Below are 16,806 nucleotides of genomic sequence, written 5' to 3' on the forward strand. Positions count from 1 at the left end.
TCTATTCTTCAATACCTATTCCATCTCTCTGCCTTAGCATGTTCTATAACTGAAGCACCATTCTTTTTATAAGGCATGCAAGGGGAAGACGGCTATGTTAGAATATGAAGGGCTGCAAACAAGGTCTTTGCAAAAGATCCAAACGCCGGGAGATAGTAAACCAACTCCAGTGTTCATACAAACTTCTCCAGCATAGAGAAACCCAACTCCTACTTATAATAAGCAGATTCAAGTGGCCAAAGAACTAGTCCGCTCTAGTCCAGCAAAAATATGTCAACTCCATTCTAAAAAGCGTGTGTCTATCCTCACATCATGAAATTTTATAGCATTCAAATCATATGTTCTACATGTTTCTTACCCACCTCTATTTTAGAAAATAAGCTCAAAGGATAGAAGACTTTCTAAACTGGGATCGTGTTCGAGGAAAGTATCGTGCGGGAATTCTCTATCCTCCAATGCTGATGTAAATAGCTATTGTATATCAGTAATTTTTTACATAATCATGTATTTTGTTAATCGGCGTGAATCCAACCTTTATCTGATCTAAATTTACTTGTATCAAAATGTATAATTAAAGACGACAATGATGATTTTTGTACGGAAAATTGTCTGGTAGTTTTGCACACTGAGCTGCATGAGTGTACTATCTCATATCATGCACATTACTAAATTGTAGTGTTGTTCTGGTTGCCCAATCACTCATCGTGTCAATGTTGCTTTCCTATTACCTTACCTGGATGATGATAGTTGTGTCATATTGTGTTAATTTGGTGTAGGATGGTGTGGTCTGGTTGCCCAAACGTTCATTGTGTTAATGTTGCTTTCCTATTATCTGACCTGGCCAATGATAGCAATGCTAGTATGTTAATTTGGTGCAGGTTGCTGAAGATAAGAAGACAAATTCTGAAAATAGCAAGGCAACCCCATTGCTTCTTTCCAATAAATCTAGGCAGGTAATATGGCAATAACTCTTGATTAATTTGTTCGGTTTGCCTCCTAATTTATGTTATGATGTGATACGTCTCCAACGTATCTATAATTTTTGATTGTTCCATGCTATTATATTATCTGTTTTGGATGTTTTGTATGCATTAATATGCTATTTTATATTATTTTTAGACTAACCTGTTAGCCTAGAGCCCAGTGCCAATTTCTGTTTTTTCTTTGTTTTTAAGCTTCACAGAGAAGGAATACCAGACGGAGTCCAAATGGGATAAAACCTTCGCGATGATTTTTCTTGGACCAGAAGACACCCAAGACTCTTGGAGATTAATTCGGATGAGCCACGAGGCGGCCACAAGGGTGGAGGGTGCGCCCTAGGGGCTAAGGCGTGCCCCTGCCTCGTGGGTCCCCCGTGACTCCCCTGACCTAATTCTTCGTCCTATATATTCCCAAATATCCCCAAACCACTAGAAGCATCCACGAAAACACTTTTCCACTGCCGCAACCTTCCATACCCATGATATCTCATCTAGGGGCCTTTTCCGACACCCTATAGGAGAGGGATTCGATCATGGAGGGCTTCTACATCAACTCTATTGTCCTTTCGATGAATCGTGAGTAGTTTACCTTAGACCTACAGGTCCATAGCTAGTAGCTAGGTGGCTTCTTCTCTCTCTTTGATTCTCAATACCATGGTCTCCTCGATGTTCTTGGAGATCTATCCGATGTAATCTTCTTTTGCGGTGTGTTTGTCGAGATCCGATGAATTGTGGACATATGATCAGCTTATCTATAAATACTAGAAGAACGCCCTTGCGTTGCAACGGGGCCATATTAACATTAAAAGTTCAATATCAATTATGTTAATATTACATTTAATATTCTCATACATATTAAGTGACATTGACGACCTTTTTTACCATCAACTTCTCACACACACACACACCCTCTCCCTCCCTCTTCCTCACTCTCTCTCCCCCTCTCCCTCACTCGGGAGGTCGGACGAAAATAAACCCGGAATGGAGACTACCAAGTGAGACATTAGGAGTAGAGATCATTTAGTTGATAAGAATAAATAGAAAACGGTGTTAAAAAGGAGAAAAGGATTAGAATACATTTAAGAACCAAAAGGATGATGTAAAAGGGGATTCGCCCTGCCCCCCGGGCCTTGCCACCGAAACGGCTTAGTGGTCCAGTCCCCGTGCGGTCGTCTTCTCCTATTCCCCGAGCCGCGTCGCTACAGAGTCGGGCTCTCGCCCGACCACTTCGCTTGCATCAAAGGGGAATGGATAAGGGTGACGCCCTTCCTTCCCTGCCCTCATGGCCTCACTCCTCCTCGACGTCCCCTCCCAAATCCACTTCTCCTCCTCGCTCGCTCGATCCCGTCAATCTGGACGAAGTCAGACACCACGGCCACCATGACCGACCCCGTCCACATGGCCACTGCCCTTCCTGCGGGCTAGGAGCTTATCGAGCAGCTCCGAATGCCTTCGCTACTTCGTCTGCGCCAACGAGATCAAGTCCAACACCCCCACATCAACGTCACTGCCGTCTTCCTCAACCTTGGGCCACCATGACATTGCCGTTCGATCCATGTCGCCCCGAGCTCCCATGTCTTCCCCTAGGGCGCCATTGACACCACCATGATCTCCTCTTGAATTTCCCATGTTTCCCCTCTCGTTTGCTCTCGTTAGGTATTTCGCCATGGCCGGGAACCGCCGTCCGCCATGGCCATTGCAGGGGTAGACACCGAGCACCTCGGAGTGACCCCGTGGCACATGCCTGCTCCTATGCACGCCCATGCCCGAGCCTGCCGCTCTTCTTTCGTGCCCGCGGGGCCACTCCCTCTCCATGCCCACGCCCTTGCTACACCGCGTCGGTCGCACCCGCCGCTGCCGTCGCGCTCGCCGCTGCCACCGCACCATTGTGCCCCCGCGCGACACACATCCTGGCCGCGCGCCACACTCTCACTGGTTGCGCTTGCCCCGTCTGCTGCCGCCTATCCTTCGCTCGCCCCGCTGTCGTGCCCCTGCCTCGCGCCGCCTCCAGTTGTGGCCATCTTCTACCGGCCACCCCCTCAGCCACGCCGGCCGCATCTTTGCCCTCCACTGTCGGCCGCTCGCCTCACCTGCTGCGTGTTGCTTCCTGCTTCTATGCGCTACTCTACCGCTGGTACGCTATTGCGCCATGCCCTCGACACCGCCGTGGACAAATGTGGCGGAGGGATTGTTAATGGAGTACGAGAAGGAGGTGGCGGAGAAGGTGTGGAGAGGCAGGAGGTCTGGGGCGGTGTCACCTGGCTGTGGTGGAGGTGTTTATGCGAGAAGGAGCCGGAGTGGAAGGAGAGGTCACAATTGGAAAGAATTGCAAAAAAAAATCATAACCCAGAGATCTCAGTTCAAAAAAATGCTAATATCGATGGAGGGGTGATTTCTTTCAATAGGTGGAAAACATAGGAAATATTGGTTGTTATCAAGGAAAGGTAAAAATTTAGGAAAGTTAGGATTTTTGAACTGATTTCTATGCAAATGGGGTTTTATTGTTTGGTAACGTGATATCAGTACCTGCCCGTTTGTGACGTGTCTGATTAGGAAAGTTTGCAAATGTTAAGAAACTATTTATTGGGAGGAAAGTTGTGACGTGTCTGTTATTTGTTTCCTAAAACAAATTTCACTAATAAGAGAAATCGATTGATTTAGATAAGTTAGGAAAGTTATTGTATTATTTGTTTCCTAAGACAAATTGAACCAATAAAAGGAATCGATTGATTTGCATAATTTAAGGAAGTTAGATTAAAATGTATTATTTGTTTCCTAAAAATCTGTTATTTGTTTCCTAAGACAAATTGAACCAATAAAAGGAATCGATTGATTTGCATAATTTAAGGAAGTTAGATCCATGATTTGTTATTCATTAGGAAAGTTCTGGTTGTAATAAAGAGTGGAGAGAAAAATAAACCGATGGACCAGGGTGGGAGGGGGTGGTGGGAGGAGAGACGAAAAAAAACCAGTGAAAAAAATCATAACCCGGAGATCTCAGTTAAAAAAATGCTAATATCGATGGAGGGGTGATTTCTTTCAATAGGTGGAAACATAGGAAATATTTGTTGTTATCAAGGAAAGGTAAAAATTTAGGAAAGTTATGAATTTTGAACTGATTTCTATGCAAATGGGGTTTTATTGTTTGGTAACGTGATATCAATACCTACCCGTTTGTGACGTGTCTGATTAGGAAAGTTTGCAAATGTTAAGAAACTATTTATTGGGAGGAAAGTTGTGACGTGTCTGTTATTTGTTTCCTAAAACAAATTTCACTAATAAGAGAAAACGATTCATTTAGATAAGTTTGGAAAATTAGTTTAAAATGTATTATTTGTTTCCTAAAAATCTGTTATTTGTTTCCTAAGACAAATTGAACCAATAAAAAGAATCGATTGACTTGCATAATTTAAGGAAGTTAGATTAAAATGTATTATTTGTTTCCTTAAAATCTGTTATTTGTTTCCTAAGACAAATTGAACTAGTAAAAGGAATCGATTGATTTGCATAATTTAAGGAAGTTAGATCCGTGATTTGTTATACGTTAGGAAAGTTCTGGTTGTAATAAAGAGTGGAGAGAAAAATAAACCGATGGACCAGGGTGGGAGGGGGTGGTGGGAGGAGAGACAAAAAAACCCAGCAAAAGTAAACCGCGGACCAGGGTGGGAGGGGGTGGTGGGAGGAGAGACGAAAAAACCCAGGGAAAATAAACCGCGGAGACGATTCACCAACTCGTCCATTAGGAGTAGAGATTATTTGAGTCTTCTCTGAATTCTTATATGCATGATTTGATATCTTTGTAATTCTCTTTAAATATCGGTTTACTTTGGCCAACTAGATTTGTTTTTATTGCAATGGGAGAAGTGCTTAAATTTGGGTTCAATCTTGCGGTGTCCTTTCCCAGTGACAGTAGGGGCAGCAAGGCACGTATTGTATTGTTGCCATCGAGGATAAAAAGATGTGGTTTATATCATATTTCTTGAGTTTATTCATCTACATCATGTCATCTTACTTAATTCGTTACTTTGTTCTTCATGAACATAATACTCTAGATGCAGGCACGAGTCGGGCGATGTGTGGAGTAATAGTAGTAGATGTAGGAAAAAATGTATGTTTGTGAATGAATTAGTGGCTGAAGTAATCATGGAAATCATGGAGGAATCAGATGTGCACATTCTTGCGCAACAACAAATGATCAATGTTTTCAGGGACAGTGTAGCAAAGAAGGAAGAACTTGCTCACATGCTTATGGGCGTCATACACACTGAGGTTGCATATTGTGAGGTTGTAGCTCGTTAAGTTTTGTTCATTTATTTGCACTAGCATCAATCTTTGATTGCCTAGTGGATCAGATTTCCTGTATTGTATGATGGATGTGCAAGTTTTTCCTTGTATGTCGTACGTTTGCTTAGCGCATCTCACATTCCAGCTAAGTTATCGCTAGGAAGCCAAAAAAGTAGTGAAATTATTATTTAGCACAAACAGTTGTGGGCCCTATATGAAGGAAACGGCCCACTGCCCTTAATGGGCTTCCCTAATGCGCTCGCATCGTCCAAAAATCTCATAGGCCTTTGATTGATTGGTTTTGGTCCTGTCCATAATTGCTCATCATAATGGGCTCAAATTATAGTTGGGCCAGAATTGATGTTATCTAATTGGGCCTACACACATGTTTGAACTTTAGCAGGCCCATTAACTTAATGGGTCGTAACCAGGCCGAAAGCACTATTGGACCTCCCGGGTCGTTAACATGCCAACATCAAAGTGGGAAATAAGTGGGTCCATTTGATTCCACGGGCCCTTAACAGGCCTAATACTAAGGTCGGGCTACATATGGCCCAACTGTACTATGGGCCTTTAGCGGGCCGAAAGAGACAGCGGGCTTGTACAGGACCATGAAGAGCATGGGCTGCTAAGAGGCTGAAACTCAGGTCGGACTGTATATGGCCCAACTGTATTGTGGGCCTTTAGCAGGCCAAAAGAGATACCGGGCTGGTATTGGACCATGAAAAGCATGGGCCGTTAAAAGGCCAAAACTCAGGTCCGACTGCAAATGACCCAACTCATTTATGGGTCGTTAATAGGCTGAAAGAGACACCGGGCCGGAAATTGGCCCAACACTTAAATGAGTCGCTAAAAGGCCGAAAGACGTACATCCTGAAAATTGGTCCAACCCTTGAATGAGCCGTTAACAGGCTGAAACCACATCGGGCTAATATTGAGCCAAAATATATAGCATGTTGTTAACGGGCTCGGACTGACGGTGGGCTGCAATGGTGTCAAATAGTTAACGGGCCGAATTGGATAATCTCGTATGGGTCGTGGGCTTAAATTAACCAAACGCAAGTAGGCCCTATATGTGCTGACCTACTAATTTTGAATGTGTCGGCCTCTTACACCTAAATGCGCCACTGTTGGGCCTTGCCACGTGCCAACGTATCATAGGCGCCTCCCGTACAATGAGTGGATGCCATCCGTCCCAACGTTGAGCCGAAACGTGGATCCTCTGGCGAATGAGAATTTTACACGTGGAAAATCCCCATTGGTCTGGGCTGTTAACGGGTTATCGGATCCAAACCGGAACACGATAGCTTAACAGCGACCCATTACGGTGGATGCCATGTGTCGGTCACCCTTGACGAAAACACTTCCATGACGAGCCATTTATCATCATGGAAGTGGGCACTTCCGTTATGACAATTTTTGTATTGTTATGGAATGCTTCTACGATAGCACATGTATGACTATCTTGATTCTATCATAAAATCGTCATGAATGTACATGCATGACAGAAAATGCGACCTACTGTGACAAACACGTATTGTCACAGAAGTGTATTTTTGTAGTGTCGGTGAAGCCCCTTGCGGTCCTCCACCTTGATATCGCCCACACACATAGTGTATGCTCAACTTACATGCCAGCAGGGGAGAACCTCTCTGGCACAGTGGGTAGGAAGGGGTAGGTTGGTCCGGTGTGCTGCATGGCTGAGGGATGTGAAGAAGAAGGAGAAGGGGTCGAAGAATATGGGGTCGAAGAACAAGAAGGGCAGATGGCAGAGGATGGGAGATAGATGAGGGATGTGAGAGGAGAAGAAGATGATGGGTGGCTTAAATAGTCGTAGTGCGAGGTCTTATTTCGCTGTGGCAGTAATGGTGTCAAATGTGAACTAGCTCCTTTTCACACCCATCGCGACATCGGGAACTCAATCTCTATAGATGTAATCAAAACAATGAAGCAAAAAAAATAGAGCTAATGCGACGGCCCAACCAGAGCTTGGTTTTATTTTGGGCCCAATAACTACGTTTTTTCGCGGAGTCAACGGTGGGCGAGCACAACCAACGGGAGTATCTCTCGATCGCCCCATGATCCAACAATGCAGAGCCGTCCATCTGATCAATGCCGCGGAGCCTGCCTTCAGCCAGCCCTTCTAGAAGACCACATCTGAGGGTTGTCGCTTGGTGCTAATGTATGATCGGACGGTTGATGTTCGGAGCTAGGGTTAGGCAAAACCCCGCGGGGTTTAGAGGAGTTTTGAGCTGGTCAACGGGGTTATCTAGGATTTGACTGAGCGTAACTAATTTAAAAAAATCGAAAAAAATATGAAACTTTCATCGTTTATCATTTTATAAGACACACTGACGAGGAAAAATACTAAACTTCGTATAAGGAAATTTTCAAAAAAAACCTAGGTGGCACGATCGAGGTCAAATGAGCACCATTAATTTAAAAAATCAAAAAATATATAACCTACGCACAATGTTGACATGTTACCAACCAAAAATCATAAATTTTGTTTCTGGACATTTTCATGAAAAAACCTTCACACATATGAGCTATCACGTACAACATTGCACAGAGTTCAAAGAGAGGAGGTAGGATTCCCTTAGGATTTTTTAAAATTAAAAAAGATCAAAAATTTCACCAAAGCTTGATTTCAAAGTGAATAAGAAGGATCTAAACATAGTTTTCCATTTTTCATATTTTAAACGTGTTTTTAATGGTTTTCTATTAAAACATATTTTTTTCAAAAGTAAAAATATGAAGATTAATTCAATAGTGTAGGGTCGAAAGTATGTCTAGAGCGGGGGGTGATTAGACTACTTGACCAAATAAAAATCTATCATGTTCCCAATTTTAGTTCTTGGCAGATTTTAGCAACTTAGCACAAGTCAAGCAATCACAATACAGTTCAAGCAAGCATGCAAAGAGTATATGAGCAGCGGAAAGTAAATCATGCAACTTGCAATAAAGTAAATGGGAGGACTTTGGGGAATCAAATGCAATTGGAGACACGGATGTCTTTGGGGTGGTTTCGATAGGTGGTGCTATCGTACATCCACGTTGATGGAGACTTCAACCCAAGGAGGCTAACGGTTGAGCGAGTCCACGGAGGGCTCCACCCAGAAGGCTCCACGAAGAAGCAACCTTGTCTATCCCATCATGGCCAACACCCACGAAGGACTTGCCTCACTAGGGTAGATCTTCACGAAGTAGGCAATCTCCTTGCCCTTACAAACTCCTTGTTCAACTCCACAATCTTGTTGGAGGCTCCCAAGTATCACCTAACCAATCTGGGAAACACCACTCTCCAAAAGGTAATAGATGGTGTATTGATGATGAACTCCTTGCTCTTGTGCTTCAAATGATAGTCTCCCCCAACACTCAACTCTCTCTCACATGATTGGATTTGGTGGAAAGATGATTTGAGTGGAAAGAAACTTGGGGAAGGCTAGAGATCAAGATTCATATGGTAGGATTGGAATGTCTTGGTCTCAACACACGAGTAGTGGTTCTCTCTCTGAAAATGTATGTTGGAAGTGTAAGCACGTTCTGATGGATTTTTTCATGAATGAAGAAAGGGTGGAGGGGTATATATAGCCTCCAGACAAAATCTAACCATTACACACAATTTACCAATCTCGGTGGGACCAAATCAGAAAACTCGGTTGGACCGATTCGGTTCATAATGTGACCGTTAGGCATTTCGGTGGGACCGATACGTCAACTTGGTGGGACCGATTTTGTTAGGGTTAGGGCATAACATAATCTCGGTTTGACCGCTTACAAAAACTCGGTGGAATCGATTTTGGTAATAAGCTAACCAAAGAGTTGGTCAGGAAAACTCGGTGGAACCGATTCGCTCATCTTTGTGGGACCGAAACGTTACGAAAGGGAAACAGAGAGTTTACATTGCGAACTCGATGGGACCGATCGCTCATCTCGGTTAGACCGAAACGTTACGAAGGGAAACAGAGAGTTTGCAATCTCATCTCGGTGAGACCGAGATCCCTATCGGTGAGACTAAAGTGACTAGGGTTTCTAGCGGTGGCTATGTCAAATGAACTCGGTGGCGTCAGATAGATCAAATCGGTGGGGCCGAGTTGGACTTTTGGTTTGGGACATATGTGGATGTGAGAAAGTGGTTGAGGGCTTTGGAGCATATCACTAAACATTTTGAGCAAGCAAACCATTAAGCAACACCTCATCCCCTTTTAATAGTTTTTGCTTTCCTATAGACTCAATGTGATCTTGGATCACTAAAAGTAAAATGTAGAGTCTTGAGCTTTAGAGCTTGAGCCAATCCTTTGTCCTTAGCATTTTGAGGGGTCCACATTCCTAATGCATGCCATGCCAATCATTGAATTTTCCTGAAATATTTATCTTGAAATAGCATTAGTTCAGTGAGCTATATGTTGTTAAGAATTACCAAAACCACCTAGGGATAGTTGCACTTTCAATCTCCCCATTTTTGGTAATTGATGACAACATATAGATCAAAGCTTCGACAAATGATAATAAGATTGAAATACATTGTCGCTTTGAGAAGTATGTGATAAGCAAGAGCTCCCCCTAAATTTGTGCATTATTTAAGATTTGCTTTTGAATGCAAATGCACAATCGATTAGCATCATGGGTTACTCTTCCATGTCACCTACATCTTGTTGGAGCGCTCAAAATTATGGAAATTAAAAGCATGCACTCATGACCAAGCAAAGTGAATGGTCATATATGGATATAAAAGATAATATCATCCAAACAAACATTAAAGAGCACATGATCAAACACTTGATCATACAAGTATCTCACACAAGGACATAAGTATCAAACAAGCACACAATCAAGTTCAAATAGCTAGAGAGACAAAAAGAAGCAACACTCTCTCTCGAAGCCTATGATCTATACATATTTCTCCCCCTTTGGCAACAAGTTACCAAAAAGTTCAAATATGCATAGTGGTATGCGTCTCTAAGGCTTGATCTTCGTGAAGCGGTGTAGAGATAACTCCCAGGACGAAGGCATTAGTTGATGTAGCTGGAGCTGGTGGAGTGGCTGCTGGAGGAGGTGCAGAAGTTGTAGCTACTAGTGCTGATGTGGTAACTCTAGTATCTCTAACAGGCACTGCATCAGACCTCTGACCTCTTGGCACATGCACTCGCTGAAAAACATTTGTAGTTGTCTTTCCTTTCTTCTCCTCTGCTTCCTCTTGGAGCTACTCTACTGTTGTTTGTATCTCTGTGACTTTCAAATCAAGATCATAAAATTAGGCCTCTATGACCCTTTCCAAGCTCTCCTGATTATGAGTCAGGGTGGCCAAGCCCTTCTCAATCCTCAAAGTAGATTGGATCAGAAATGCAAGTTGATCTTGTTTGCTCTTCAAGAACACTTCAGATGATTCCTCAACACTTGGCATCTTTGCAGCTTTTTCTTCCCTTGCCTTTGCTCTCTTCTCCTGTGCTTGCACTGATGAAGGTTCATTCTCTTCCATCACAACTGTGTTGTCTTCAAATTCTGGATGGAGAGGTAAGTGCTCCTTGTCCAACAAGTAAGTGTCTGCGCCCATCTTTGAGTTGATGAGCACCTGAATATGTGGAGCATACCCACAAGTCCTTTTCTGATAAGTAGTTGTCTTCTTGATTGTCTCTACAATTAGACTCATCACCTTAAATTTCTGAGGAACATCAAAGATGTGCAGCAAGTTGATTGAATGTCCTCTTATCATCCTGCGATCTCCAGATTTGGGCAGTAGTGCATGCCTTAAGATGGTGTTGATTGTAGGCAGACCAGACAACAAGCACTTCACTGAGCCAAACTTATGAGTTTCCAGGGCTTCATCAGGGATTTCCTTGTACATGCTTGCCATGGAGTTGTGGTCTTTCTTCTTTTTGGCATACACATCCAAATCATCCTCATGTTCTTTTGGGGCATTGATCAATTTGGCCCATTCATCAATAGTTGATTGGTACCTTGTACCTTTAGACATCCACACTATCCTTTCATATGGATAGAAGTGAGCAGTGGAGTAGAATTGCATGATCAGCTCGTCATACCATTTGGTGAGCTTCTGTCAAACAAACTTGTCAACTTCACAAGACTTGAACTTTTCATATACACCTGGAAAGTGATCTTCATTCTCTTTGATATAGTTCCAGTCAACCCATCTCATATCACAAACAATTGGCTTCTTGTCAAGCAGAATGGTCTCATAGAAGTCTTGTTGTTCTTTGGTGTGAAACCTATAGTCCACAGCCGTTCTCCTTCTCACAGCATAAGGATCGTTCTTCCTCCAAAGTCTCAGACCTGCATCCTTCCTGTTCTTCATGTCCTCTACCACTGGATGAGTGTCATTGTGGTCTGGAATTTTTGGTTTTAGCTTTCTGAGCACTTGGGCTTCAGCATCTTCTTCTTCATCCCTTTCAGGCATTGGGGCCTTGTTCTTTTCCTCGGCAGGTATGTTCCTGGTGCTTCTCTTGGGTGCAGACTTGGTGGCTTGAGCAACAGCTTTGGGAGCAGGTTTGGGCTTAGAAGCAGCCCCTGACTTGATTGCATCTCCCATGAGACTTTATGAATTAGGTGCTGGAGCAACAACCTCTTCCTCTTCTTCTTCAGATGGATCTCTCATCATGGACAGCTTTTCAAGAACTCTGGCAGTGGTCTTGTTGACCCTCTCCTTCCTCTTCTTGCCATCACCAGTCTCTTTGGGTTCAAGAGTGAACTCCATAGTTTCTCCTCTTGGGACTTTTCTTGGTTTTGACATTGGGACTCTCCTTGCTGGTGCCTTCCTATTCAAACCGGGCTTTGTTGTAGCAGCAGTGCCATACTCCTTTTTCAGCACTTTCTTCTTTGATGTGGCCTCATCCTCAATAGCCACATAATCCTCATCTTTAGAATCTGAGGTTCTCTTCTTTCTTGCTCTGGTGGCTACCTATGGCAAGTTACTTGGTGTGCTCCTGCTGCCCTCATCATAGCTGCTTGAGGGACTAGTGCCCTCACTCATATGCACTTGCTCTTCAGATTTGTTTTGGCTATCACTCTGGTCAGACATCTTGGCATGCAAACTGACAACAGACCCTGTGAATAGATATAGATGAGGTAGAGTAGATGAGCATCACAAAGTGCAGAGGTTTTTGCAAAACAAATGAGTCAAAAACTTAGTTTTAGTTCTCTACTGAAATGATCTCCGAGCTACCGAATTGATAAACTCGGTGATACCGAAGCAACACTTGGAACCTAAACTAGTGAACTCAGTCAGACCGAGTCACAGTTCGGTGGCACTGAGATTGCTAGGGTTTCACAGAGAATTGAACTCGGTCACACCGATTTGCAACTTTCAGTCAGACCGAAAAGCGCATGTGCAATGGCCTAAGCCAAATCAGTGAGACCGATTTCTATGATTCGGTCGGTCCAAGATGAGTTTAGCGGAGACCTAACCCTAAATTTTTTGAATCAAACTTAACCTAAGGAAGTTTTTCTCTGAATAGATTGATTTCATACGTGGCAAGAATCATGGCATTGACCTCGTGCTTAGAATCGGAGAAAAAAGACAGCACAAGGGTTTGAACTCATACCCTAGTTCGGCGGGAGATCGCTACGGCGGCAATGGCGGAGCAGATTTCTGTTGACGGCGACAGAATCCAGCGGCGGGAGGTCGCTGGCAATGAGGAGACGATCCAGAGACCCGAGGAGGCAGAGCAGGACACGCGCGGGCTGAGGGGTTCTGAATTTTTTTCCAAAATCTCACACATGGGTATATATATCCCGACCATGTCGGTGTGACCGAGTGGAACAACTCAGTGGAACCGAGATGTAGAATCGCAAGCCGTTGCCGCAACTCGGTGTTACCAAAGTGTTCAAATAGGTTGCACCGAGATGAAAACCTAGATCAACTTAGTGAACTCGGTGTGACCAAAATGGATGACTCGGTCAGACCGAAATGCACAAAGAGGTTTTGGAAGTTTAATTCTATGACGAATCGGGGACTCCGAGTGCTCCTCACACAGAGTGGTTCGAATCTGACTTGATCAAACTTTGTGATGTAGCATGAATAGAGTTTGAGACGAGAAAAGCGTAGATAGCTAGAGAAGGTTCTTAGGCATTCTTGTCCATCCACTTGGCAAAAGAGAAAGAGCCAAACAACCAAAGCAACAGGTGGATGTCCTCGAATGAGTAAAATAGGCAACTAGCATGCTCACACAATAAAATGGCAAATGAAATATGTGGCAAAACATGCACAACCACTTCTAGCATCTATCAAGCAATTTGCGATGACTAGTTCATCTATATATGACTATATTGACTTAGGAGCCAAATGAGAACATTTGATCATAGATCATACTCGTCGTTTAAGCACAAGTGGGGTTACCACTTTTACATAAAGCATTGTTGTGTTCACACTGTTAGAGTTGCTTTAGTTCAATTCTTAGAGTAAAGCTCCCCCTAGATGTGATATCCCCCCTAAGAGGGATGAACTAACATTGGGTTTGTCAATGATGACTTCATGTAGGTGTTGAAGATGTGGATGCTCAATGTTGATGTAGATCATTCGGAGCAATCCATTGGAGTGAGTTGAACTTTCAATACCTACACAGGTTACTCCCACAAGGAACAAGCAAGGACATCCATAGACATAGAATGATGTACACACAAGATGATGTCCATGAAAGCATTAGGTTACCTTGTCCCTTGTCTTACAAACAAGAGGGTTTGTGACTCCTTGAACTAGTGCATGATATGGAAGTTGTTTGCACTTGTTCTTGCTAAAATAATATGAGTGAAGTATGTTGGCGGAGTCACCCTTAAGAACTCTCTAGTCCTTCTTCTTGGGGATCCACATAATCTTCATGGGAATCCTTGGAGTTGTAGTCATACTTGATGAAGTAGAACTTGATGTAGTCTTGGGCACTGACTTGACCAAGGACTTGGGAGCTTCTTGAAATGCATCAATCTCCTCTTGAAGCTTGTCCTTGCCTTTTTTCTTGTGGTCCTGTGGTGCAAGATCATGTTGAGCTTGTGTACCTTGGAAAGAAGTAGGATCATACTTCTCTTGTTGAGGAACAAACTTCGTCTTGGGGTATTGATCTTCTTCCCACTCAACTCCATTGGCATTGAACTTTCGTTCAAAACCAACATCTTGATTCTTCCGGTGCCTTCCTTGCTTGCGTACAATTTCCTCAAATTGCTTACTTCCGGCAAGGCTCTTGTAAACACCTTTCTCTATAAATCCCTTCAATAAGCTATTTTCTTTCTCAAGTGTAACTTGGCTAAGAGAATCATTAGTGTAATTAAGAGAACTACTAGAAGCAACAATATTGGATTTAGCATGATTATTGTTACTACCAGAGGAAGAATCTTTCTTACTCTTGTTGTTAGATTTAGCTTGTGGCATGTAAGTAGACAAGAGTAAATGCTTGGTGATGTAAGAAGATTTTTTCTTGCGAAGATCATCATTGATTGCCTTTAAAAACCCATGCTCTTGCTCAAGGTTGAGCTTTTCAAAATGTAACTTCTCATGAGTCTTTAAAAGTTCTCGATGATCTTCCAAGGTAGTTTCATGAGCTAACTTAAGAGTGTTTAGTTCTCTAGTTAGACGCTCAATCTTCTTCTTATCATCATCATTCGTTTTATCTTGATTAGCATGATTAATAGCAAATTCATCATAGTTTTCATAACTAGAGTTGTCAACAAGTAAATCATCATCACCTAAGAAATCATCTTCATCACTATTGAACTCAACATACTCGGGGTGTGATACCTTTGGGCCTTTAGCCATGAAGCATCTTCCAATTCCTTCATTTGGTGAGTCAAATATGTCGTAGGAGTTGGTTGACACAAGTGCTAGACCAGCAACACCTTCATCTTGAGTATATTCGGAGTCGGAGTGATAGCTTCTCTCGGAGTGGTGGTCGGAGTCGGAGCCGGATACCCATTCACCAATGTGAGCTTGATGTCTTTGTTTTGTGTAGCTCTTTGATGATTTGTCCTTCCTTTCCGAATCCTTGCTTCTCCGGGAGGTTCTTCGTTCATAATGATCATCTCAACTCCTCCTCTCTCTTGGTGCTGATTCTTCTCTTATACTTCTTCTTTTAGGTGAGTCTTCTCTTCTTTTGTAGGGAGCCGTACACTCATTGGAGTAGTGTCCGGGTCTTCCACAATTGTAGCAATTATGTTCATGACTCGAAGATATTTTGTCATTGTAGGACCTTGACTTGGAACTTATTTCCTTGCTTCTACTCTTGTTGAAATTGTTGAAGTTTTTCACCATTAGGCTCAATTCTTCATTGAAGGTTTGTTTCTCAGTTGATGAAGTAGTAGCATCACATGAGGCTTTGTAAGCACCACTTGACTTGTTGTGAAGCTCTTCTTTATCCTTGAGTGACATCTCATGAGCAACAATTCTTCCAATGAATTCCGTTGGCATGAGATCTTTGTAATTGGGCATCATTTGGATCAATGTGCACATGGTATCATATTTTCCATCCAAGGCTCTTAGGATCTTCTTGATGATGAATCTATCGGTCATCTCTTCACTTCCTAAGCCGGCAATCTCATTTGTGATGAGAGCAAGCCTAGAGTACATTTCAGTGACACCTTCACCATCCTTCATTTTAAACTTGTCAAGCTAACTTTGAAGCACATCCAATTTGGATTCCTTGACGGAGTCGGTACCTTCATGCATATCAATCAAAGTATCCCAAATTTCCTTTGCATTCTCAAGATGGCTGATTTTGTTGAATTCTTTGGGGCACAATCCGTTGAAGAGGATATCGCAAGCTTGAGCATTGTATTGCAGCATCTTCAACTCTTTCGTGCTAGCTTCATGGTTCGGTTCTCTCCCATCGAAGAATTCACCTTGCAAGCCAATATAAACAATATCCGAAACAGCGGGGTTATGTCCAAGAATATGCATTTTCATCTTATGCTTCCAACTAGCAAAATTAGTACCATCAAAGTAAGGACATCTACGGTGGTAATTTCCCTCGCTAGACGCCATACTCTCCTAGGTTGTGAAACAAAGGCTATGGTAACCAAAAGCAATGGAAATCAAAGCAAATGTAGACCGTAGCTCTGATACCAATTGTAGGATCGAAAGTATGTCTAGAGGGGGTGATTACACTACTTTACCAAATAAAAATCTAGCCTTTTCCCAATTTTAGTTCTTGGCAGATTTTAGCAACTTAGCACAAGTTAAGCAATCACAATACAATTCAAGCGAGCATGCAAAGAGTATATGAGCAGCGGAAAGTAAAGCATGCAACTTGCAAGGAAGTAAATGGGAGGAGTTTGGGGAATCAAACGCAATTGGAGACACAGATGATTTTGGCGTGGTTCCGATAGGTGGTGCTATCGTACATCCACGTTGATGGAGACTTCAACCCATGGAGGCTAATGGCTGCGCGAGTCCACGGAGGGCTCCACCCCGAAGGGTCCATGAAGAAGCAATGTTGTCTATCCCATCATCGCCATCGCCCACGAAGGACTTGCCTCACTAGGGTAGATCTTCACGAAGTAGGCGATATCCTTGCCCTTACAAACTTCTTGGTTCAACTCC

The sequence above is a fragment of the Triticum aestivum genome, chromosome 2B (assembly GCF_018294505.1).
Source record: "Triticum aestivum cultivar Chinese Spring chromosome 2B, IWGSC CS RefSeq v2.1, whole genome shotgun sequence".
Taxonomy (NCBI): Eukaryota; Viridiplantae; Streptophyta; class Magnoliopsida; order Poales; family Poaceae; genus Triticum; species Triticum aestivum.